General features: G+C 47.3%; 1 long non-coding RNA gene across 2 annotated transcripts; it reads right to left on the reverse strand.

Annotated features, from left to right (window-relative positions):
• Nucleotides 1-6,306: 6,306 nt before the first annotated feature.
• On the reverse strand, nt 6,307-23,765 carry LOC121480040. 2 transcript variants are annotated; one of them, XR_005984878.1, is made up of 3 exons: nt 23,556-23,765; nt 23,247-23,437; nt 6,307-6,464 (listed from the first exon to the last, which is right to left on the reverse strand). It is a non-coding gene; the product is annotated as an uncharacterized LOC121480040 (long non-coding RNA). The 2 variants fall into 2 exon arrangements; XR_005984879.1 differs by adding an exon at nt 6,665-6,887 and having other exon boundaries at nt 23,247-23,765.
• Nucleotides 23,766-23,807: the final 42 nt, after the last annotated feature.

Raw genomic sequence — 23,807 nt, forward strand, 5'->3', positions numbered from 1 at the left:
TCTGTAGGTGACTGAACCTCCAGCGTGTCCCCAGGGACCCAGTGAGCTTGTTCCAAACCATCTCCCGGCCAAGGTGAGAGCCAGGTGCCCACAATCATCTGGACCCTTCCCTGAAGGATGCCAGGCACTCCGGCCCGGAACAGTTCATCCCGTCCTACGCTACCTGAAAGGCAGAAAGGCTCTGAGGTCCAAGCTTTACTGTGGACAGAACCCCTAGGCAATGTGGACGCAGTGTCTGAGAGTCACTCCGATTCCAGATCTTCACTCCAGGGACTGCTGGGCTGGCTGAGACAAGGGTACCAGCCGAGGGGGAGGTGTGGGGGTGGTAAGAGAGCACGGGACCCTCGCCCTGCTTCCCGAATTACCTCTAAATGGGCATCTGTCCCCCATCTCCAATCCCTCCCCCAATGGTATACACCTCGACGGTCTTCCCACTGCTGAGGGTGTAAGATCCAGCCTCCTGAGCCCTGCATTCCATCTCTTCCCCCACCCCCATAACTGTCTCAGCCTTTAACTCTCCCATCTCCCCCTTCTCTAAACCCTCTGCTTCACCTGAGCTGATCCCAAGCAATGGTTCCCACGCTGCCTCCTGCCCACACCTCGCTGTCCCCCATTCCCCACGCTCCCTCAAGTAGGCGAACCCGCCTCCTCCCTGAGGCCTTCTCTGTAACCGCAGCACCCGCTGGCTGCCGATGCCCTCTCCTCTGGGCACCTCTGATTAGCGCCACCCGCCCGGACTATTCTTTCAGTACTTGGGGTGCCCAGCGCCACGTGTTGGATGGCAGTAGCTGTTCGCACTGGATTGGCCCAACGCTGGGGAGCGCTGTACCATCCCAGAAGACACAGGGTACAGAGGCCCACAGCAGAGGTCAAAATCCCACAGCACGAACCCAAAGAGATACCCACATACTGATTAAAATCTGAGGTCCCCTCCAGGTTCCCAAGCACAGGCCCCGCCTGAGACTACGAAGCCCCTGGGGTTACAAAAAGGCCCAAAGACCGAGACAAAGGCTGGGGAGGGGACATGGAAAGAACTTGAGAGGCAGACTCCTTCCCCCCAAGGGAGACATGACCCGCAGGAACCAGACGGGCGGGACTAGCTCCTGGGAAAGAATGTGGTGTTCACCCTGGAAGACACAAAATAGAGGAGGGGGGCCTGGGCTTATCTGATGTTTACATTCCAGAGGGTCCCTGTTGCTTCTCCTCGGCTTAATTAAAAAATACCTGAGGATCCCTGGGAGCTGGGAGAGAGGAATTCAGGTGCCTCCCCGCCCCCCACCCCCACCCCATCCCGTCACCTCTGACCTCTCTCCCGGCTTGATGTGTCTCCTTGGGCTGATGGGAGCTGGGCTCTGTCTCCATTTCTGTTTCTTCTTCTACCCGGGGCTGATCCTAGAAGCTGGATTCCTTGGGTGATAATGCAGAGAGTCTGGGAACTGTCAGGGCTTCACTCTTATGGGGGCGGGGGGGGCGGGGGGTTCGGAAAATAGTGGCTGAAAGAGCCAGTGGTCTCAGGAGGCCCGCCGTACCCCAGCCCCTCGCCCCCCCACCAGGATGCCTGGGGTGCTGACACATCACCCAGTCGTCCCCCCAGCCTGCCCACCAGCATTACTTACGAGGCCTGCTCGCGCATCAGACAGACGCAGTGCTGCTGCTTAGGCGCCTGTGTAGGACTCCCCATCCTCAAGAATACACGAGAAAAGCTGTAACCCAGCCATAAGCCTGCTGTGCCCCTGGGGACGACCAAGTTGTCTTGTAGGACCCCAGGAAGGTCCCAGAAGCAGTGATCCTGGTTCTGGAGGGTCAGACAAGTGAGCCTGGGCTAAGGCGAGGGCGGCCCTGACTGTGGGCAGAGGGAAGCAGGCAGGAGCAGAGGTCTGGACCCCATCGCCTCCCGCGCACCCCAGTGGACCTTGGCTCTGCTACACCAGCTCTCTCTCCTGCTCCGCCAGATCCTTCCCATTAGCATCCCAGCATGTTCCGGTGTTGCCCACCGTCCAACGGGCCCTGGCCCACCTTCCCTAGCAGCTCCCCCGGGCTCTCTGTTCCTCCCCATAGGCTCTCCTCCTGGGCGCTAGCCAAGCTTCCCGGAGACCCCGCTTGCTAAAATCAGTGGACACTTGCCATCCTCTATGCCCCCTGACTGCTGAGCTTTCAGCCCCAGAACCCTGGCTCCTGTTTGAAGCGCTCCCCTTCCCCGAGCCGCCTGCCTGCCTTCAGCTCTTCCTCCAGCGGTAGCTTCTCAGTGGCTGTCCCCAGCCCACCCTCCTTCATCTGGGCTAGAAATGTGACCGCACCTCGGGGCCGGGTCCTGGACCCTCTTCCCCACTACTACGTACTATTCGCTTGAGTAATCTCACCCTCCGCTGTGGCTTCCATAGCACCTTCCATACAGCCAAGGCTTCCAAACTCAGATGCCCGGCCCAGGTCTTTCTTCTGAGCTCCTACACAGTCTCTGGAACTTTCTACTGGATGCCTGCTTTTGGATATCTCTTAGGCTTCTCAGATTTAATCTGTTCAAAACGGAAAACTGGAATTATTGATCTTAACCCCATACCCACACACACCAACTCAATTATTGCTCATCTTAGCAAATGACACACCATCCATCCACTTGTTCATGCCAGAAACCAGGGAATCATAGTTGACCCCTCGTACTCTCTCACCCCACCCCTCCTGCACCTAATGAATTACGAAGTCTACTTCCAAAATATAGCCAAACCTACCCCCTTGCCCGCACCCGCACACCATGTGCAGGATGCAGCCTCACGCCTCTGTACTATTAACACCTCCCCAGCAGAAGGTCTTCTCTTGGCCACCTCAGCCTGTCCCCTACACCATCTAGTGAGGTCTTCTTTAAAAATCAATCTCGGGGCACCTGGGTGGCTCAGGTCATGATCCCGGGGTCCTGGGATTGAGTCCCGCGTAGAGCTGACTGCAGGGAGCCTGCTTCTCCCTCTGCCTGTGTCTCTGCCTCTCTCGTGGGCCTCTCGTGAATAAATAAATCTTTAAAAAAAATAAATCTCAGCATGTCCCTCACCTACTTAGGATCTTTCAGTGTTCTCGCAAATGTCCACACTACACGGTCAGCCCCCTGCCTCTCTCCAGCCCTGTCTTTGCCAGTCTCTCCACTCCACGCACGCACGTCGCCCCTCATCCAGCTCCCTCAGGAATCTTTCCCTGGCCTTCCAGGCTCTGGCTAAATGCTCTGGTACCCAGGAAGTGCCCAGTGAATATGGGGGAGGAAGGGAGGACCCTGGGAGGGATGGCAAAAGCATGGTGGGAGGGTGAGGCTCAGAGCAAGGTGTCCAGTGGAAGCGGGGAGGGCTGACCGAGGAGCTTGGAGAGGTGCCTTGAGCTGCCCCTTGGGGCCTCTCGGTCCAAGACCCACACCTGTTTCGCTCCTGGCACTTCGTTGTTGTAATGATCCACTTTATTGAACGGCGGCTAAGGGCGATGAGGCCTGGTGGCTCCCGGCGGCCCTGCAGAAGCTCCTCTCAGCCTTCCTCTGCCCCCTGGTGGCCCGCCAGGTGCAGCCGACGGGACTGCCGGGCCGGGCTCCGATCTCCTGTCTTCTAGCACCACCGTTTGGCCAAAACTGCGACCGGTCGGCTTCTCCACCCGCGTGGGCAATCTCCTGGAATCCCGGCCGTTTGGAGGGCAGGCAGGTGTCCTCACTGCGCAGTGTCCCATCCACAGCGTCGTCCGTGCTTGCAGCTTATTCTGGAAGGACATCTGGACGTGCGGGTCCGGTGGCAAATCACCACGGTCCAGCGGTCAAGGGCCCAGCAGGCTGAGTGCCAGGCATGAGGCCCCGACCCCTGCCATCTCCCTGTGCCCAAGCTACCCCAGGGTTCCTGCCCTGCCCCCGCTGCCCTCCCCGCCCCCAAACCCTTTTCACCCTCCTCCTTCACCTTGTGTGGAAAGTCTGGGGCCTCCTCCCAAATGTTTTTCCAGATTAGCTGAGGCCTATTAACACAATCTTTTTTTTTTTCCCCTATTAACAGTCCTTGATCTCTGTCCATCTAATTGTCACCAAGCTTTAAAAATAAATGTAGTTTTCCCTCATTACAAAAGCAGAATATATTCACTGTGGAAAATCAGAAAACACAGATGAGCAGAAATAAAATTCTAAAATCTCCCACATACCACCTAGAGATAAACCATTGTTGGGATCCCTGGGTGGCGCAGCAGTTTGGCGCCTGCCTTTGGCCCAGGGCGCGATCCTGGAGACCCGGGATCGAATCCCATGTCGGGCTGCCAGTGCATGGAGCCTGCTTCTCCCTCTGCCTTGTGTCTCTGCCTCTCTCTCTCTCTCTCTCTCTCTGTGACTATCATAAATAAATAAAAATTGAAAAAAAAAACCATTGTTAATACCTTGATGTGTATCCTTCGGGATCTTTTAACCGGCATTTGCTTTCATTTCACAACAGTGAGATTGCATTGCACCCGCTGTTTTACTTCCTCTTTACACATAATATATATAAAATGGGCATTTCTGTCCTTGTCAATCAATAGTTATGTACAGAGATTCTAATAAAATTAGTTTTCAGGATTGAATAGTTTTCTCGCAGGGAATGCATATACTGTGATTTATTTAACCAGCCACTTCTAGGCTTAGACACTTACGTTGCTTTTTTTTTTTTTTAAGATTTATTTATTTATTCATGAGAGACACAGAGAGAGGGGCAGAGACACAGGCAGAGGGAGAAGCAGGCTCCATGCAGGGAGCCCGACACAGGACTTGATCCCGGGTCTCCAGGATCACGCCCTGGGCTGAAGGCAGGTGCTAAACTGCTGAGCCAGCGGGGCTGCCCCTTACGTTGCCTTTTAAAAGTTCTCTGCTACCATAAACTGAACTGCAACAAACATTCCTCTGGCTAATTTTTTTAAAGATTTTATTTATTTATTTATTTATTTATTTATTTATTTATTTATTTAACAGAGAAAGAAGATGAGCAGAGGGAGGGGCAGAGGGAGAGGGAGAAGGAGAAGCAGATTCCCCACTGAGCAGGGAGCCCAACGTGGAGCTTGATCCCAGGACCCTGAGATCACCACCTGAGCCAAAGTCAGACACTCAATCAACCGAGCCACCCAGATGTCCCCTACCCTGTCTGGCTATTTTTAAAGTAATTTTGCATTGTAAGTGTTCCCTCTGGTGGCACGCTTACCCTGTTAAATTGTAAGGACCCCACAGATGGAGCTGCCCCACACCTCCTTCCCTCAAGCAGAGCCACATAGCTATCTCTATGGTCCATCCCCTTCTCCCCTCCTACAGGCACAGGGGCTGCCCGATGCATTTCTCACCTAAACCCACCCACCCTAGCTCTCACCTCCCCCAGGGCTCCCACGCTCCTCGCTCTCTTCTTACCTAGACATAAAGCGGTACCCATCTATGAATTTGCCTAGAAGTAAGGTGGTATTTTCACCCTGCTGTCTATGTCCTTTGTAATAATTCCTACTATTTGCATAATGTTTTGCAGCTTATCACTCATTTTATTTTTTTAATTTTTATTTATTTATTCATGAGAGAGACACACACACACAGGGGGAGAGAGAGAGAGAGAGAGAGAGAGAGAGAGAGGCAGAGACACAGGCAGAGGGAGAAGCAGGCTCCATGTAGGGAGCCTGATGTGGGACTCGATCCCAGGACTCCAGGATCTGGCCCAGAGCTGAACGTGGCGCTAAACCGCTGAGCCACCCGGGCTGCCTCTTATCACTCATTTTATACGGAGCTACCACTCTTTGAGTGCTCACTGTGTGCCAGGTCCCAGGCTTTGAATTTGGAATAAATTTTCCCCGGGCTTCCCAAGATAGGTAAGTGTTAGCGGCCCTTTGTTATCCGAGAGGAAACTGGCTCAGGGTGAGGCCAACGGCATAGTGGAAAGAGCTTTGAAGTCAGCCCTGACGAAGTTTGATTGTTTATTAGTTGTGGCACAGGCTGTCAGAAAGCTGCCTGTGAACCCCTCTAGGCAGGACGTGCACTTGTGACTTACACACGGCTTTGCATAGCTCCTCTCTGAACCCTGACAGCTTTTGAACTTGAGACCCCTGAAAAATCATCCCAAGTGCTCTTTAACAAGGACCTCGTAAGGAGGGCAGAGCTAGGGGACCAGTACACCCTAGGACAGGCAACAAGAGTACCCTCTTCACCTGTAGGGAACTTAAAAACAAGTAAACTGGCTGAAAGCCTAACTTTTTATTATCTTTATATGTGGGCAATTCTAAACAAGGCCAATGACAAAATTCTTTTTTTTTTTTAAAGATTTTATTTATTTATTCCTGAGAGATACAGAGAGAGAGAAGCAGAGACACAGGCAGAGGGAGAAGCAGGCTCCATGCAGGGAGCCCGATGTGGGACTCGATCCCAGGACTCCAGGATCACGCCCTGGGCCGAAGGCAGGCACTGAACCGCTGAGTCAGCCAGGCGTCCCAGTATGTTTAAATTGTTAATTGTTCTAAAGCTGAAAAGTGAATGAAGAAAATAATGATTATTTGTAATTTTGTCATTTAGACTGTCAAAGGCTCTAGGTATGCCACTGGAGAGACCTAATTTTTTTTAATATATTTATTCATTGGCTAATTAGAATTATTATGAACTAATAACTTATTTGCTGGTTAATTTGTATTGTCTTTGAATTGATAATGTTTGTTCTACAATTACCTTATCAGTCAGAGTTCTCCGGAGAAACAGATTCAGTAGGATATATAGAGATACATAAAAAAAAAAAATCTATAATGGGACTTGGCTCCTACAGTTATGGTGATCAAGAAGTCCCACAATCTGCCGTCTGCAAGCTGGAGAGCCAGGAAAGCTGGTGGTGTGATTCAGTCCAAGTCCGAAAGCCTGGGATTTGGTGCACAATGTTGTAAGTCCTTGTCTGAACCTGAAATCCCAAGAATCAGGAGCCCCAATGTCCAAGTGCAGAATAAGATGGATGTCTCAGTTCAAACAGAGCAGATTTACCCTTCCTCCATTTTTTTGTTCTACTCAGCCCCTCAAGAGATTGGATGAAGCCCACCTGCCCTGGGGGAGCTCACTCTTCCTTATTCAGGATGCTGAATCAAATGCTAATCTCTTCCGAAGACACTCTCACAAATACACCCAGAAATAATGTTTCATCACAGATCTGAGCATCTCTTAGCCCAGTCAATCCTCACAATTACAAAGTTGAATAGTACAAAAGATATACGATGAAAAATTAAGTCTTTCCTCCTATCCCAGATGCCTCACCCCAGATGCAAACATTACAGTTTTTTATATATAGGTAGATATAATTTTAACCCCATTTTACAAATCAGGAAACTGAGACTCAGAGAGGTTTTGTGACTGCCTGAGGTCACACAGCTGATGGAGCTAACAGAACTGACACCACCCTGCTAGCCAGGCATCATCTGTGTTTTTATATATGTCCTGAGTGTGCATCTTGGATTGAGGACCCTGAGCGAGAGAGGACTGCACATGAGAGTTGCTCAGGAAAGTACCCAGCACTGGGCCACTGGGCACTATAGCAGGAGGCCTGGATTTGTCCCCCAATTAACCTGCTGTGTGGTGCTGGGCAAATCTCTTGATTTCCTCACCTGGCCTTCTTATTCACTGGGCTAAGTGGGGACTGAAACAAGCTAAGTAGAAAGATGTTTGGGAGATGCCTGAGTGGCTCAGCGGTTGAGCGTCTGCCTTTGGCTCAGGGCATGATCCTCCATGCATGGAGCCTGTTTCTCCTTCTGCCTGTGTCTCAGCCTCTCTCGCTCTGTGTGTCTCTCATGAATAAGTAAATAAAATCTTAAAAAAAAAAAAAAAGATGTTTGGGAAGGAAAAGTGTCATATAGATTCGAGGAAAGGAGGGGTGGATATTGATGATGGGGAACTCTGTACTTTATACATACTTATCCTTGTTTAGATGTTAAATTCCTAGAAGAGTGTTGCTTGTTTGCTGCCTCTCTTTTTTTTTTTTTAAGACTTTTATTTATTTATTTGAGATAGAGTGAACAAGAAAGAGATCAGAGTGGGGGAAGAGATGGAGACGGAGGAGGAGAAGCAGGCTCTGAAGGAGAGCAGGGAGCTTTATGCGGGGTTAGATCCCAGGACCCTGAGATCATGACCTGAGCCAAAGGCGGATACTTAACAGCCTGAGCCACCCAGGCGCACTGCTGCCTCTCTTCTTTGAAGAGGGTTGACTCTTCAAGCATCAGCCCAGTGCAGATAATGAGCCTATCAAAGGGGCTACGTGGGCACTTAGAAATGGGGCTAAACCATATACCCAGGTAGTGACACTTCCTGCCAGGAGCAGCACAGGGGTCGCGACCAGCTGAGTGACTGCACAGCTGAGCTAGGAAATTCAACCATGGTGAGCAATCCATATTCCCCAAAGAAGAAACCCTTGTCCCTGCCCCTGGCGACACTCTAGGACTACACAGACAGCACTGCGCCAGTTTAGCCATTGCTGCATAAAAAAACATCCTAAGACTTAGCTTAAAACAATACCCGTTTATTAGCTCGCATGCTTCGGTCATGCTTTCCAATCCGCCACAAGCTTTACACTCCATCAGTCAACAGTCCTCATCAGTTACCAGCCTGCACTTACTGAACACCTGATACGCACTAGATGCTGTGTCAGATGCTGAGGCATAAAAGAACTCTAACACGTAGGCTATGCAGAAAAAGCCATGAAAGTCTTTGAAATGAGCAAAACTTTACTGAGGGCCTTTCAGTGGAATGCTAGGCTTTGTCTAGGAAGCCTTCAGCGTTGTTTGATTCCATGGGGGTCTGTGCCTTTATTTTTAGGTTTATAAAAATAGTTTATTTTAGGGGCTCCTGGGTGGCTCAGTTGGTTAAACATCAGACTCTCGATTTTGGCTCAGGTGATGATCTCAGGGTTGTGGGATCAAGCCTCAAGTCGGGCTCCAGGCTCAGCAGAGAGTCTGCTTGTCCCTCTTTCTCTGCTCCTACCACCCCCACCGCCACCCTCGCTCTCTCAAATAAATAATCTTTTTTTAATTTAATTTTTTTAAAGATCTTTTAAGATTTTATTTATTTATTCATGAGACACAGAAAGAGAGAGAGAGGCAGAAACACAGGCAGAGGGAGAAGCAGGCTCCATGCGGGAAGCCCGATATGTAAGCCGGGATATGAGGCAGGACTCAATCCCAGGACTCTGGGATCATGACTGAAGCCAAAGGCAGACGCTCAACCACTGAGCCACCCTGGCGTCCCTTTTTTTAAATTTTAAAAAAGTTTCTTTTCAAGATTTTTCATAGACCTTCAAAATTTTATTTTCAGATATACCAAGAAGATAATCTGTGTTCAGCATAACCTTTGATCGCCTCTGACTAGATGAATTTATAGCTCTGCAAGTTGGAAAAACCGATAGTAACACAAATGATTTCTGTACATAGAAATGCAAATGAACTTTGTCCAGTGAGATAAAAACGGCTTCTGTCCAGTAGATGACTCCAAATATTACATTTTAGTACCTATAGGATATTTACCAGTTTTGTACCTATAAGCAAAATTATTTTGGCATTCCTAACTTGCCTATGAAGGTTTACTCTTCAGATTCTCCTTGCAATCGGTTGTAACAAATTGTAGGTTTCCCCTTTAATGAAGGAGTTAAATAAAATCTTCAGTGGGTGCTCACTTTACATTTGTGTGAAAGTTATTATTTTACTTTTTTGAAAATTATAACAGTTTCCTCATCTACAAAATGGCAATAATAACCGTAGGGTTGTTGAGGGGATGAAATTAGATAAAATATATACATGGATTATCACAGTATAAAGCTCATAATAATGCTTAATAAATATCAGCTGCTTTATTGTTTTTATTAGTCAAAGGACTTAGAATTTTTTTTTAAGATTTTATTTATTTATTCATGAGAGACACACAGAGAGAGAGGGGCAGAGACACAGGCAGAGGAGGAAGCAGGCTCCATGCCAGGAGCCCAACATAGGACTCGATCCCGGGTCTCCAGGATCACGCCCTGGGCCAAAGGCAGGTGCCAAACCGCTGAGCCACCCAGGGATCCCCCGGACTTAGAATTTAAAGATTGATTGATTGATTGATTGATTGATTTGAGAGAAAGAGCACACAAGCAGGGGGAGAGGGGAAGGGCAGAGGGAGAGGGACAAGCAGATTCTCTCCTGAGCAGGGAACCCGATGCGGGGTTCATGACCCGAGCAGGGAACCCGATGCGGGGTTCATGACCTGAGCTGAAGGTAGACCCTTAACTGACTGAGCCCCCCAGGCACCCCTAGAGGACTTAGAATTTAGTCAGGAAATCACACAACACAGAAGCAAAGAGTTCCAGGACATCATTAAGTTCTACAGTCTACATCAAAGATTATTACTTCTGGTATTTGAAAAAAGTTATTGGAGTCTGGAGTAATCCAGGGAGGCTTCCCAGAAGAGGAGTGGTCTTAGCTGGTCCTCAAGGGATGGGCAGGATTTGCAGAAGAGAAGAGGGAGGAGACCAAACCAGGCAAGGCAAGGTCAAGGTGGGAAGAGTATATAACTTGGCCAGGCTCTGTGATGAGTTCATCCCCAGCTCCTTCCCCAATCGCATTTATCTTTACCTTTTTGTTGTTGTTGTTGTTGTTAGAGTGGGAGAGGGGCAGGGGGAGAAGAAGAGAGAATCTTAAGCAGGCTCCATGCCCGGAGCGAAGCTGGATGTGGTGCTCTATCTCACCAGCCTGAGATCATGACCTGAGTCGAAATCCGGAGTCAGATGCTTAACCAACTGAGCTGCCCAGGCGCCCCTTACCGTTACCTTTGATCGTCTATTAGAGAGTACTTCACGATTCATTTCTCATTTATACACAGACTTACAAGAAAAACATTAATCAGATGAATTATTTATCAGCACCTACCAAGAGCCCACAATTAACCATAAATAAGTAAACTCTGAGGAGCAGGGATCTGGCCTTTAGTTGTTTCTTAAACACACTTAAGCATTAAAAAGCTTGACCTTGGGATGCCTGGGTGGCCCAGCAGTTTAGCGCCTGCCTTCAGCTTGGGCATGATCCTGGAGTCCCGGGATCGAGTCCTACATCGGGCTTCCTTCGTGGAGCCTGCTTCTCCTTCTGCGTAGGTCTCTGACTCTCCCTCTCTCTGTGTGTGTCTCATGAATAAATAAATAATCTTTTTTTATTTAAATAAAAAAAATCTTAAAAAAAATAAAAAGCTTGACCTAGGGACGTCTGGGTGGCTCAGTCGGTGAAGCATCTGACTCTTGGTTTCAGTTCAGGCTGTGATCTCGGGGTCTTGAGATCGAGCCCCACGTCAGACTCTGTGCTCAGCGTGGAATCTGATTTTAAAGACACTCTCTCCTTCTGCCTCTTCCTCCCCATGCATGCTCTGTCTCTCTGTGTCTCTCAAATAAATAAATAAATCTTTTTTAAAAAAATTAAAAAGTTTGACCTGGTAAGTGAGAAGGAAAGGACAAGAACTTGAACCTGCTACTGTCAAACAAAGCTGTCCTAGCAAAAAAACCCAGACTGCCCTCCTGCCTGGCTCCAGAGGATTCAGGCTCGAAACACTGCATGGGAAATCTTCAACCAAAGTCCTCACCAGTCTCTCCTTTGACTAACAATCACCAACCCAGGAAGTGGGAACTATAGCAACTTTCATAGTGTAGGTTGGATAGGGGAGTGGGGAGACCACCTATACCCTTGAAGCATAAATTCTCATCAAAAAGATTACAAAGCACATGGCCTTGGAAGAGAAGAAACACAAACGTGTATAAAAATACCTCCTGGAGTCCAATTAGGAGGATGAAATAAATCAAATACACAACTAAATAGGAGACCAGGCCAAGATGATGCCTTGGGACACTGACTGGAGTAGGTAGGCTTCTCCTGCAAACGATCTGTCAAGACTGAGAAGGTACAGGCTATTCTAGGTGAGGAGAACAGTGAGTAACACTGGGAAATCTCAGGGCGAGACAGAAGTAGGGAGTGACGGGTAAGGTTAGAGAAGCAAGAAGGACACAGATTACTAAGTGCTTTCAAAGCTAGAGACTAGTACCATGGAAAGAGATATGACACGTATTAAATTTCTCCAGAGAAAACAGAGCCAAATGGAGAGGGGAAGGAGGAAAGGGAGAGAGAGACAGAGATTTATTTAGGAATTGGCTCACATGATTACAGACGCTGAGAAGTCCCATGATTTGCCATGTGTAAACCAGGGAACCAGGGAAGTTGGTGGTGGTGTAATCCAGTCAAATCCAAAGGCTGAGAACTAGAAGCACAGCTGTCTGGGTTCAGGAGTAGATGGATGACTTAGCACCAGCAGAGAGAGCAAATTTGTCCTTCCAGCTGCATTTTTTGCTCTATCCAGGCCCTCAGTGGATTGAATGATGCCCACCAGCATCAGTGAAAGGGATCTATTCACTCAGCCAATCCAAGTGCTAATCTCTTCCAGAGATACCTCACAGAAGCACCCAGAAATAATCTTTTACCAGCTCTCTGGGCATTCCGGAGCCTAGTCAAGGAGACACAATAAAGTTAACCATCACAGAGCTCGGTTTTAGGAAGATTGCTCCAGGCACCATGTGCTGGGTGGACTGGGGAGACTGAGTGGAGATGAAGTGGAGACAGTCCAGAGTGGAAAGGAGAGTCATAACGAGAGCACGGGCAGTGAGGATGGATAGGAAGGGAAGGACGGGATAGTTGGGCAACAACCCCTACCACCCTCTCCCGTGCCCACCCCGTTCCAGTCACAGTGGTCTCCTTACTGGACCCCAAACACACCAGGCACACCTAGGGCCTTCGGCTTTGCAGCCCTCCTCCCTGACACCTGTCATCTCAATTCTTCATTTCCTTCATCTCTACACAAATCCCCATGACTACCAAGCACAAAATAGCGCCCTTCCCCACCACGGCCCTCTTTTGCTTTGCTTTCTTTTTCTCGATGGTACTTATCACCATCCGACCTAATACATATTTATTTATTGTCTGTCCATTACTGATAGGATGTAAGGTCCATGAGGGCACAGATTTTTTTTTAGGTTCACCATTGTATCCCCATTGCCCAGAACAAAGCACGCAGTATGAATCCTCCATGAATATTTGGGTTGGGGGGCACCTGGGTGGCTCAGTCAGTCAAGCATCTGCCTTCAGCTCAGGCCGTGATCCCGGAGTCCCGAGTCCCCAGATCAAGTCCTGCACTGGGCTCCCTGCTCGGTGGGGAATCTGCTTCTCCCTCTGCCTCTCACCCCGGCACATGCTTGCACTCTCTTTCTCTCTCTCTCTCGGACTCTGTGTCTCAAATGAATAAATAAAATCTTTTTAAAAATTACAAATAAAAAAATAAAGCTGTCTAAGACGCCATCAAAAATCCAGGACGAAAAAAAAAAAAATCCAGGATGTATCTAGAGGACACAGAGTAGAGGAGAGCAGAATCCAAATCTCCAATGAGTGAAAAAAGGAAAACAAAATACAGAGAAGAAACGTTTACTGGAGAAGCAGAAGTGACAGGTATGAGGAGCATGATGCAAGGCCACAGATGGGAAAGTAAATCACTAGATCAGAAATAATAAGGAAATGACTGGGTTGAACATGAAACCTATCAGGAAAAGGAGATGGGGTGACCACCACGAGAAAGAACCTTTAGGCCTTTTTCCCCCCAAGACCTTATTTATTTACCTGACAGAGGGAGGGAGGGAGAGCACACAAGTAGGGGGAGGAGCCCGCAGAGGGAGAGAGAAGCAGACTTCCTGCTGAGCGGGGAGCCCCGATGCAGGGCTCGATCCCAGAACCTTGAGCCAGAGGCAGACACTCACCCAACTGAGCTACCCAGGTGCCCCGCCACCAGGCCTCTGACCAGGCTGCATCTACAGCCTGGTCGGTGCTAGCCACAGGGGGCCAGAGAGGACAGATGCACCACTTAAAGAACACACAAGAGCTGCCCTCCAGAACGTAGGCCGAGGTGAGAAACCCAGAGTCAGGGGCATCTTTTGAGCTCATGGAGAGCTGGGATTCAAAGATATGGTCTTGGGGATCCTTGGGTGGCTCAGCAGTTTGGTGCCTGCCTTTGGCCTGGGGTCCCAGGATCGGGTCCCGCGTTGGGCTCCCGGTGCATGGAGCCTGCTTCTCCCTCTGCCTGTGTCTCTGCCTCTCTCTCTCTCTCCCTATGTCTATCATGAATAAATAAATAAATCTTAAAAAAAAAAAAAAAAGATATGGCCTCTGCCCCATGTGAACAGGAGTGACAACAGCAGCTTTGGGAATTGACGAGTCACTAGGAAGAGAACACGGAGCACGAGCTGCAACTTGTGGCCCGGGGCTCAATCGGCCCCCAGATGTGTTTTATTTAAGCTACACTTGGTTTTAATTGTTGAAATTAAGTCCACTTTCACATGTCGGAAGCTTCACAAAAAAAAACTGCTCCCTCTGGTTGATCTTTTAAAACCCGGAAGAGCTAGCGGGTGCCGGGCCCGCGGTTGAGCGGACATGAGTCCGGCCGAGTGTGACCGCCGTCTTCAAAGGCAGCTGTGGGCAGTCGAGGCCTCGTACCCAAATGGGGCCTTCAGGGAACGGAGACTTGGTTCTTGTTCAAGCCAAGCCCAGGGTGAGGTGGGCAACTCTCCCGGGGCCTTCCGGCCTAGCAGCGACCGCGGGCCCGGCTGCTGCACCTGCGGCTCTTCCCCACTCGGTCCTCCCGGGCAGCAGGGAGCGGCTCCAGGCCGCAGTCCCAGGAGCTTCTCCGTGCCCCCCCCCCCCCCCCCCGACGTGCTACTTCCCGCCAGTCCGGCGCAGCGGCCTCAGCTAGTCACGCGCCCTCCAGCAGAGGCCCGAGGTCTCTGCCACCCTTACCTGCCCGGGGCCTGCAGGCGCCCGCGTCCTCACTCTACCGTCCTCGCTCCCGGAGGCACTGGCATTTGTAGCTCTGGGTGCCTGGGACGGGAACCTTGTGGAGCGCCACGGCCACCGGCAGGAGCTCGCAGCCCAACCTGGCGCTGGCAGGCAGCTGGCAGGCGCCGGCCGCCTCTCCCCTCCTCCCCGGGGGGCTGCTGGGGACAGGCCCTGGTGGCACCGGCCCTATTTTCTCCTGGGCCCTGAGGGGGTGCCTGCTTCCTCCCCAGAGTCGAAGATTCAAAACCTTCTCGGTTCCAACCTGCTGCTGACACCGAAGTCCTCACAGTCAAGGCGACTCCTCTACCTTGGGTCCAGCTTGCCTCCCCCTGCCCGGGCTCCGCAGAGCTGACGAGGGCACCGCTGCGCGGGCGTCCGCCTCATGCTCTGGGCAGCACAAACCCCAGGGCAGAAAGCTCTGCAAGAAGACGATTTATGTGTCGTCCCTCAAGAGGGCTTGTTTTATACATCTTAGGTTTTCTCTCTGGCTTTCAAAATCATCACCCTCAGGGATCCCTGAGTGGCGCAGCGGTTTGGAACCTGCCTTTGGCCCAGGGCGCAATCCTGGAGATCCGGGATCGAGTCCCATGTCGAGCTCCCGGTGCATGGAGCCTGCTTCTCCCTCTGCTGTGTCTCTGCCTCTCTCTCTCTCACTGTGTGCCTATCATAAATTAATTAATTAATTAAAAACAAAAAACAAAATCATCACCCTCACCTGTTCCTCCTTTTCTGCCTTCTTTTGGATTATTTTTTTTAATTCCACATTACCTTATTTATTGTATTTTTAGCTGTGCTTCTTTGCATTATTTTTAATGCTTAGAATATATTTCCTTAACCTTTCAGGGCCTACTCAGACTTAATACTGTATCTCCTCAGATAGAAGAAAACCATCATCCTTTACGGTATAGCTGTAATTTGTACGTCACATCTAATTACATTATAAATCCCACAAGATTCTAATATTGGCTTTCAATAGTCAAAAGTATTTTAAAGGAATTAAGAGGGGGGAAAGCCTCTTGTATTCACACAGCAATTTACTATTTCAGATACTCTCCACTCTTTCCTGAAGATCTGAATTCCCCTCTGGTATCATTTCCCCCCAGCTTGAAGAACTTCCCTCGGCTTTCATCGCAGTGTAGGGCTACTGACCATGAACTTGCCATTTTCTTGTATCTGAAAGTGTATTTATCTGGCCTTCATTTTTTTTTTTAACAGCTTTGAGATACAATTTACGTACTGAACATCGAAGTGCACAATTCAGGGGCACCTGGGTGGCTCAGTCGGTTGAACATCTGACTTCACCTCAGGTCATGATTTTGGGGTCCTGGGATTCAGCCCACATGGGGCTCCCCGCTCAGTGGGGAGTCTGCTTGTTCCTCTCCCTCTCCTTCTACCCCTCCTCTAGTGCATACTCTCTCTCGAATGAATGAAATCTTTAAAAAAAAAAATAAAGTATACAATTCAGTGGATTTTAGAGCTCACTGGAGTTTAAAGTTCATAGAGTTAAGCGAGCATCATCACAATCAATTTCAGAATATTTTCATCCCACCAAGGGAAACCCCACACTTTACAGTAGACATCTCCCATTCCTCCCATCTCCACGGCCTTAGGTAGCCACTAACCTCTTTCTGTCTTCTATAGATTTGCCTATCCTGATCACTTCATAGAAATGGAATTGTGCAATATGCTGTGTCTTATGACTGGCTTCTTTCACTTAGTATAATGTTTCATCCCTGTTGGGTGGCATGTATCAGCACTTGGTTCTGAGGCATAGAATTCCAGAGTGACCCATTTTCGTCATCTGTCATTTTAAAAAAAATCTTCTTTGTCTTCTGGCCTCTATCATTTCTGATAAGCCCATGGCCATTCAAATTGTTCCCCTCTATGTGGTGGGTGACTTTATTCTAAATGCTTCCAAGATTTTCTAGTTGTCGGTGGCTTTCATCATGTCAACCATAAGCCAATGCAGTTTTCTTTGTACTTATGCTGCTCAGGGTTTGCTGAACTTCTTGAATCTTAAACAAATGTGGGAAATTTCTTGAAATATTCTTCACCACCCTCTCTCTCGCCTCTCCTGCTGAGACCTCAATAACATGTTACATCTTTTCATATTCTCCACAGGTCCCTGAGGCTCAGTTCATTTTTTTCCTCCATCTTTTTTCCCTCTCTTTTTCAGATTTGGTCATTTCTATTGATCTACCTTCAAGTATAGAGCTCTTATCCCTATTTTGCTGTTAATCTCATGAAATTTATTTCAGATACTGTATTTTTCAATCCTAACATTTCCATTTAGTTTTTATATTTCTCTGCTGAGTTTTCCTAACTTTTCATTCATTACAAGTATATCTTATTTTATCTCAATGAGCACAGTCATACCAGCTGCATTAAAGTCCTCCCCTAATCATTTCAACATCTGAGTCATCTTAGGGTTGGCCCCTGTTGACTGCCTAATCCCTTGGGAATGGGTCACATTTTCCATGTTCTTAATGTGTTGAATGACTGTGATTGTATCCTGCGCATTGTAAATGTTATGTTATGGAGACTCCAGATTCTGTTAAACCCCTCTGTTGTAGGCAGAATAATGGCCCCTAAAGATGTCTGAATCCCTGGAACCTGTGAAAGTGTTATGTCACATGGCAAAGGAGAATTAAGGCTGAAGATAGAATTAAGGTTGCTAATTGGCTGATCTTAAAATAATACTGGATTACCCAAGTGGGCCCAACGTATCACGGGGGTCCTTAAAAGTGAAAGAGGGTGGGGAGTGCCTAACTGGTTCAGAGGGTAAGACATGACTCTTGATCTTGGGGTCGTGAGTTTGAGCCCCATGCCGGGTATAGAAATTACTTTTCTTAAAGGTGAAAGAGGCAGAAGGGAAGTCAGATGAGAGTGATCAATACAAGGATTCAACCTGGTGTTTCTGGCCTTGAAAATGGAAGAAGGGGACCATGAGTTGAGTCAAGGCATTATATGGAAGCTGGAAAAAAGCAAGGAAACAAATTCTCCTGGAGAGCTTGCAGAAGGAATGCAATCCTGCCAGCATTTTGATTTCAGCCTAGCGTAGTTCATTTCAGACTTCTGACCCAGAGCCATAAGAGAATAAATGTGTTGTCTTAGGCCACTCAGTTTGTGGTAATTTCTTACAGTAGGAACAAGAAACTAATGTATCCTCCAAAGGTGATCATGTTTTTATTTTAGCAAGCAATGAAATTGGTTAGACCCAAACTGCAAACTCTCACTTGAAACAAGCAGCTCAGGTCTTACTTTCAATTAATTCTCTCTCTTTCTCTCTCTCTCCCCCTTTCTTTTCTCAGCTGAACTGTTTACAGCCTGCTTTAGGACTCAAAGACCAGCCAGATACTGGGGCAGAATCAACATCAGAACTCTCTCTTCCTCACAGGATTCCCTCTCACTTTGTGGGAGCAGAGACTGTCCTGGGCAATGCCTTCTTAACAGCAGAAATGCAGCAGATTTTCTAGTGAAGCTTGAGCCATCCTGTACCACACCTGGCTGTAACACCCCACGTTGGTACCTTTTTCCAAGTTTCAGCTCCCATCCAAAATCTGCTGGTCTTTGTTCCACAGCTTTCAGATAGCTGTGGGGCTTTTTTTTTTTTTCCAGTTTATTTTTACCTTTGAGAGAGTTAATCCTCTAGGAACCTATTTACCAAAACAGAAACAGAACCCCTATATAATCTTGATATATATTTAAAAGTAACCTTACAGTCAAAACTCAGTGATAAAAAGACTTACATTTCAGAGAAATACATATCTTTAAAGCACTGATATATTTTTGGGTTGTGAGGACATAAAGCAGCAATAATAATTTGATTATTTCAGCTACCCAAGCTTAAATGAACCATATTCCATTACTAATGGATTAACTTAGTCCTGGTTATCTAAGAATTGTCTTTGCCAGCTTTACCAGAAGGAAGACCATAATATCCACAATTAGCATCACAGATTCACAAAATGACCAAAAAAAGGTTTTTTTAATCATCTAGTTTAATACCCTCATTTTACAGATTAGGCTGCCAAGGCTCAGAAAAAAACAAAGAGAATGCTTTAGCTAAAATTTGTTAATTAGTGTACTTGAGATTTTTTTTTTTTAATGTAAAGCTTCCAGGGGCACCTGAGGGGCTCAGTCAGTTAAGCATCCAACTCTTGATTTCAGCTCAGGTCATGATCTCAGGGTTCTGATCAGGCTCTGTGCTCAGCAGGGAGTCTGCTTGAGATCCTCTCTCCCCCTGTCCCCTTTTCCCCCTCCCCCTCCAAAATGAATAAGTAGATCTTTTTGAAAAAGACAAATGACGGGGATCCCTGGGTGGCTCAGCAGTTTAGCGCCTGCCTTCAGCTCAGGGTGTGATCCTGGAGTCCCGGGATCGAATCCCACATCGGGCTCCCTGAATGGAGCCTGCTTCTCTCTCTCTGTATCTCTCAGGAATACAAAAATAAGATCTTAAAAAAAAAAAAAAGACAAAGAAAAATGTCCAGCTTCCAGACATAATTATTTATATATATTAGGAAAACGGGAGTTTTCAAAAGAAAATTTGGACAATTTCAATTAAATTATTATGTGAACCTCAAATACTAAATTAACCCAATTAGCTTAGTAAATTCAGAGTCCGGAAAACAAATATAAATTTACATGCATTCACTTGTTTGCTTTGTGGTATTTTTTTTTTTTTTTTTAGATTTATTTATTTGAGAGAGAGAGCATAAAGGGGAGAGGGAGAGGGACAAGCAGACTCTCCTGTGATCAGGGAGTCCGAAATGGGGCTTGACCTTGGGATCATGACCTGAGCTGAAGGCAGATGTTTAGCCGACTGAGCCATCCAGGTGCCCCCTGTTTGCTTAATTTAGTTTCCAAACATCTTTCTACTTCTGACTAGTCTAAAGGAAGTAATCTTTTTTGCTTTATTCCTGTGAAAGAAGCCACTGCTTTTAAGGGCTGTGTTTTCTAGTTCAAGAATAATAAATGAATCCAGGCATATGAGTCAATATGCATCATGATAACTTCTTAAAAACCACCTCAGTGAATATAAATTCCTTGAAAATCTGACTTCAGCACCAGAAAATACATATTGAGCACCAACAGTGTTCCACATGCTGATGCACAAAGAGCACAAAGATAATCAACATGGATGTCGCCCTGAAGGAGCTGATAGACCAGGAAGGAAGGCAGTTTAAGGACGAAGGTAACAAGTGTCAAAAGGAAGGTGAAGGCACAGTCCTGGTGGGGTTCAGAGAAAGAAGCTCGGAAAAAGCTTCCTAGAAAAGGTAACATTAGAAGAGCCTCAGAAAGATAGATTTCTTTGCTGACCCATTCAGTAGTGAAAGAGGAAAAAGTATTCCAGGCAGAGAGAAGAGCAAAGAGAGAGAGAGAGAGAAAAAAAAAAAGACTCAACATTAGGAAAGCACAAAGTATCCATGGCTGGAACATAACAGAAACAAGGAAGGATAGTAGGGAATAAGTGCAAACCGGTCATTTGTGGTGGAGTAAACACAACCTTCCATGTCTGCCTAGACCATAGTCATAGAAGGTAATGGGTGGGGAAATGTGTTCTGACCTATGCTATAGGATAATAAATCTGGGGGCTGCATATAACATGGATTGAGGCAGGGGAAGTCTATAGGCAGGAAAACTCATTAGGAACTAGCATAGTGGTCAGGGTGAAAAATGACAGGAGAAATAATAGGAGCACGGAAAAGAAATTATCAAAATCAGACACTGCAAATGTCAAGACTTGGCAAATGATTTTTTTTTTTTTTAAGTATTCTTGTTTTTAAGATTTTATGTATTTGAGAGTAAGAGAGATAGTGAGACAGCACAAGTGAGGGAGGGGAAAGGGAGAAGCAGCACCCCTACGGAGCACAGAGCCCGAGGTGGGGCTCCATCCCAGGACCCTGCGACCATCACCTGAGCAGAAGGCAGACGCTTTACTGAGCCACCCAGGGGCCATCTCCACCTCCCTTCCCCCAACCCCACTGCTGGGAAGTGATTTTTGATAACCACTTTCTGACCCACAAAAAATGAGATAAGAAATGTTTACTGTTTTATGCCAGTAAGTTTTAGAGTAGTTCATTACATGACAATGGGTAATTAATAGTTTATTCCTTCTGTATTTCTTCAGAACAAATGACACAAAGTGGTTACCATGGATGTATTTTGTGATTTTAATAGTTTTGCTTATTATCATTATTATTTTTTTTAGTTTTATTTCTTTTTAAGATGTCTTTGGGAAACTGGAAAGAACATGGACCTGATAGCTCTGCCACTTGCTGGCCATGTGCACTTGGGTTAGGCTACTTATTGTTTCTGAGCTTCAGAGTCATTATCTAAAAATAGAATTATTTACCTTAGAGGACCACTGTTGAGAATGCAATAAGCTAGTTTGTTAAGTGTCTGATATAACTCCTGGGATATATTAGGTGCTTGGTCACTATAAGTCTCTCCCTAACTCACACGACCCTGCCTCATCTAGCTTTTCTGTGAACTTTCTAAAATCTATTGTCCCCAATGGCCAATGCTTTTTTTCTTAATTTTCAAGTAACATTCCCTTTTAATGGTCCGAACCGGAAGAAATACAGAAACTCAGGCCTTACCCTACTCCTATTAGATTGGAATCTAACTTTCAACAAATTCCCCAGGCGGTAAGTAAATTCATTGAAATATGACAAGTAGTGGACTAACCTAATATGACCAAAAAAGAGCCTATACACTTCTCTGAACCTGCCTCACCCCAGGCTTTGCCATGTAAGTAAATGGGATCACCCAGGTGTTAATGCCAAAAACACATAGTCTTCTTTGATAGCTCCCTCTCCTGTTCCCCTCTCATCTAACGAATCAGCAAGTCTAATTCCAAAATTAGATATGCAAAATATATCTGCATCTGTCTCCTTCCATCCCTACACTCACACCTAAGCCACCACCTTCTCTCACCAGGACTACAGGAGCCAGGCCAACTTATCCGGGTATAGAAGGTACAGTAGCTGGGCTCCACCATAATTTTAGGGACCCTCAAAAACATTTTAGTTTAAAATCATAATAAAAAACAGGGATCCCTGGGTGGCTCAGCGGTTGAGCATCTGCCTTCAGCTCAGGGTGTGATCCCTGGGTCCCGGAATCGAGTTCTGCATCGGGCTCCCTGCATAGAGCCTGCTTCTCCCTCTGCCTGTGTCTCTGCGTCTCTCTCTCTCTGTGTCTCCCATGAATCAATAAATAAAATACTTTTTAAAAACTATAATAAAACAGGGCAGCCCGGGTGGCTCAGCGGTTTGGTGCCGCCTTCGGCCTGGGGCGTGGTCCTGGAGTCCTGGAATGGAGTCCCACGTCAGGCTCCCTGCATGGAGCCTGCTTGTCCCTCTGTCTCTCTCTCTGTGTCTCTCATGAATAAATAAATAAAATCTTAAAAAAAAAAAAAACCTATAATAAAACAAAGGTTTAGGTCAAAACATGTCTTCATGTATAAAATTAATATACTGGCCAGAAATCATAAAGTATAATTCTATAGTTAATTGTGCTGAATTTTTATGTATATACTGATGTAACCACCTCCCACATCAAGATACTAAGTCATCCTTTTCAAAATTTTATTTCAAGTCATGACATTAAATCGCGTAACTTTACTGCATAAAATTGCACAAAATCCTTCCATGCTTTCCCACTCCCCTTGGAATAAAATCCAGGGACCCCCTAGGTGGCTCAGTGGTTGAGCATCTGCCTTTGGTTCAGGGCGTGATCCCAAGGTCCCGAGATCGAGTCCCACATTGAGCTCCCTGAATGGAGCCTGCTTCTCCCTCTGCCTGTGTCTCTGCCTCTCTCTCTCTCTCTGATGAATAAATAAAATCTTAAAAAAAAAAAAAAAAAAAAAAAAGGAATAAAATCCCAACTCCGAAACCTGGTTTACAAAGCCTCACGTGACCCAACTCCCCACTGACTCTCACTGGGCCTTGCATCACTCTTCCCCTTCCCTCAGCATCCCCCAGCTACCAGGCCTTAAATGCCTCCACTGGTCCAGGAGCGTATGACCTGCCTGCATCTTCTGCCTTCTTCTAAAGCTCTTCCTAGGGATGTGCAAGAGGTGGCTGGCGATCTGTAACCCGGATCTCTTTATTTTTTTTTTTAAGATTTTATTTATTTATTCATGAGCGACAGAGAGAAAGAGAGGCAGAGACCCAGGCAGAGGGAGAAGCAGGCTCCATGCAGGGAGCCCGATGCAGAACTCGATTCCGGGACCCAGGGATCACATCCTGAGCTGAAGGCAGGTGCCAAACCGCTGAGCCACGCAGGGATCCCTACCGGGATCTGGTTAAACGTCACCTCCCCAGAGGCCTTCCCTAGCCAGGCCATCTAAAGTCGCACCCGATCACCTGTGAATCCAAGCACCTTGAAATCACCTGCAAAGTGTTCATCCTTTCTCAACATTCATTCACAGCTTCCCGTCTGTCCTTCCCTCACTTGGACTAAGAACACCCTTCGCAGCTGTGTTTCCCGTCGAATCGAGAAATGCCAAGAATCGTGCCTGACACGTGGCAGGTGCTCCACGAAAGCTTCCCTGGAACGACATCCTGATACAGGATACGACAACCTGGAACAAAACGCAGCGTTAGGGTGAAGGGCTACGTAGGCCAAGGCCCATGGCAATCAACTTGCTCCGTATTTGCTCCTTATTCCTTCTTTTTTTTTTTTTTTTTCTCCATCCTTACGCAAGACACCGGGTTTGTTTCGCTTCGACAAAAAGCAATCAAAAAAAAAAAAAAAACGTTCAGTAACTTAGCCACATGCGTCTCCACACGTGGAAACACCAAAAGTAAAGAAACTCAGCATCTTCCCTTTCCCCCAAAGCCAATCGCAGCGCAGCATCCCGCGGCCCCAGCCATCCAGGTCCCGCCCGCCTGGCCCCGCCCCTTCCGCTTACGCTTACGCACCGCCCGGAAGTCCGCCGGCCCTGGGGCCCG

The sequence above is a fragment of the Vulpes lagopus genome, chromosome 21 (assembly GCF_018345385.1).
Source record: "Vulpes lagopus strain Blue_001 chromosome 21, ASM1834538v1, whole genome shotgun sequence".
Lineage (NCBI taxonomy): Eukaryota > Metazoa > Chordata > Mammalia > Carnivora > Canidae > Vulpes > Vulpes lagopus.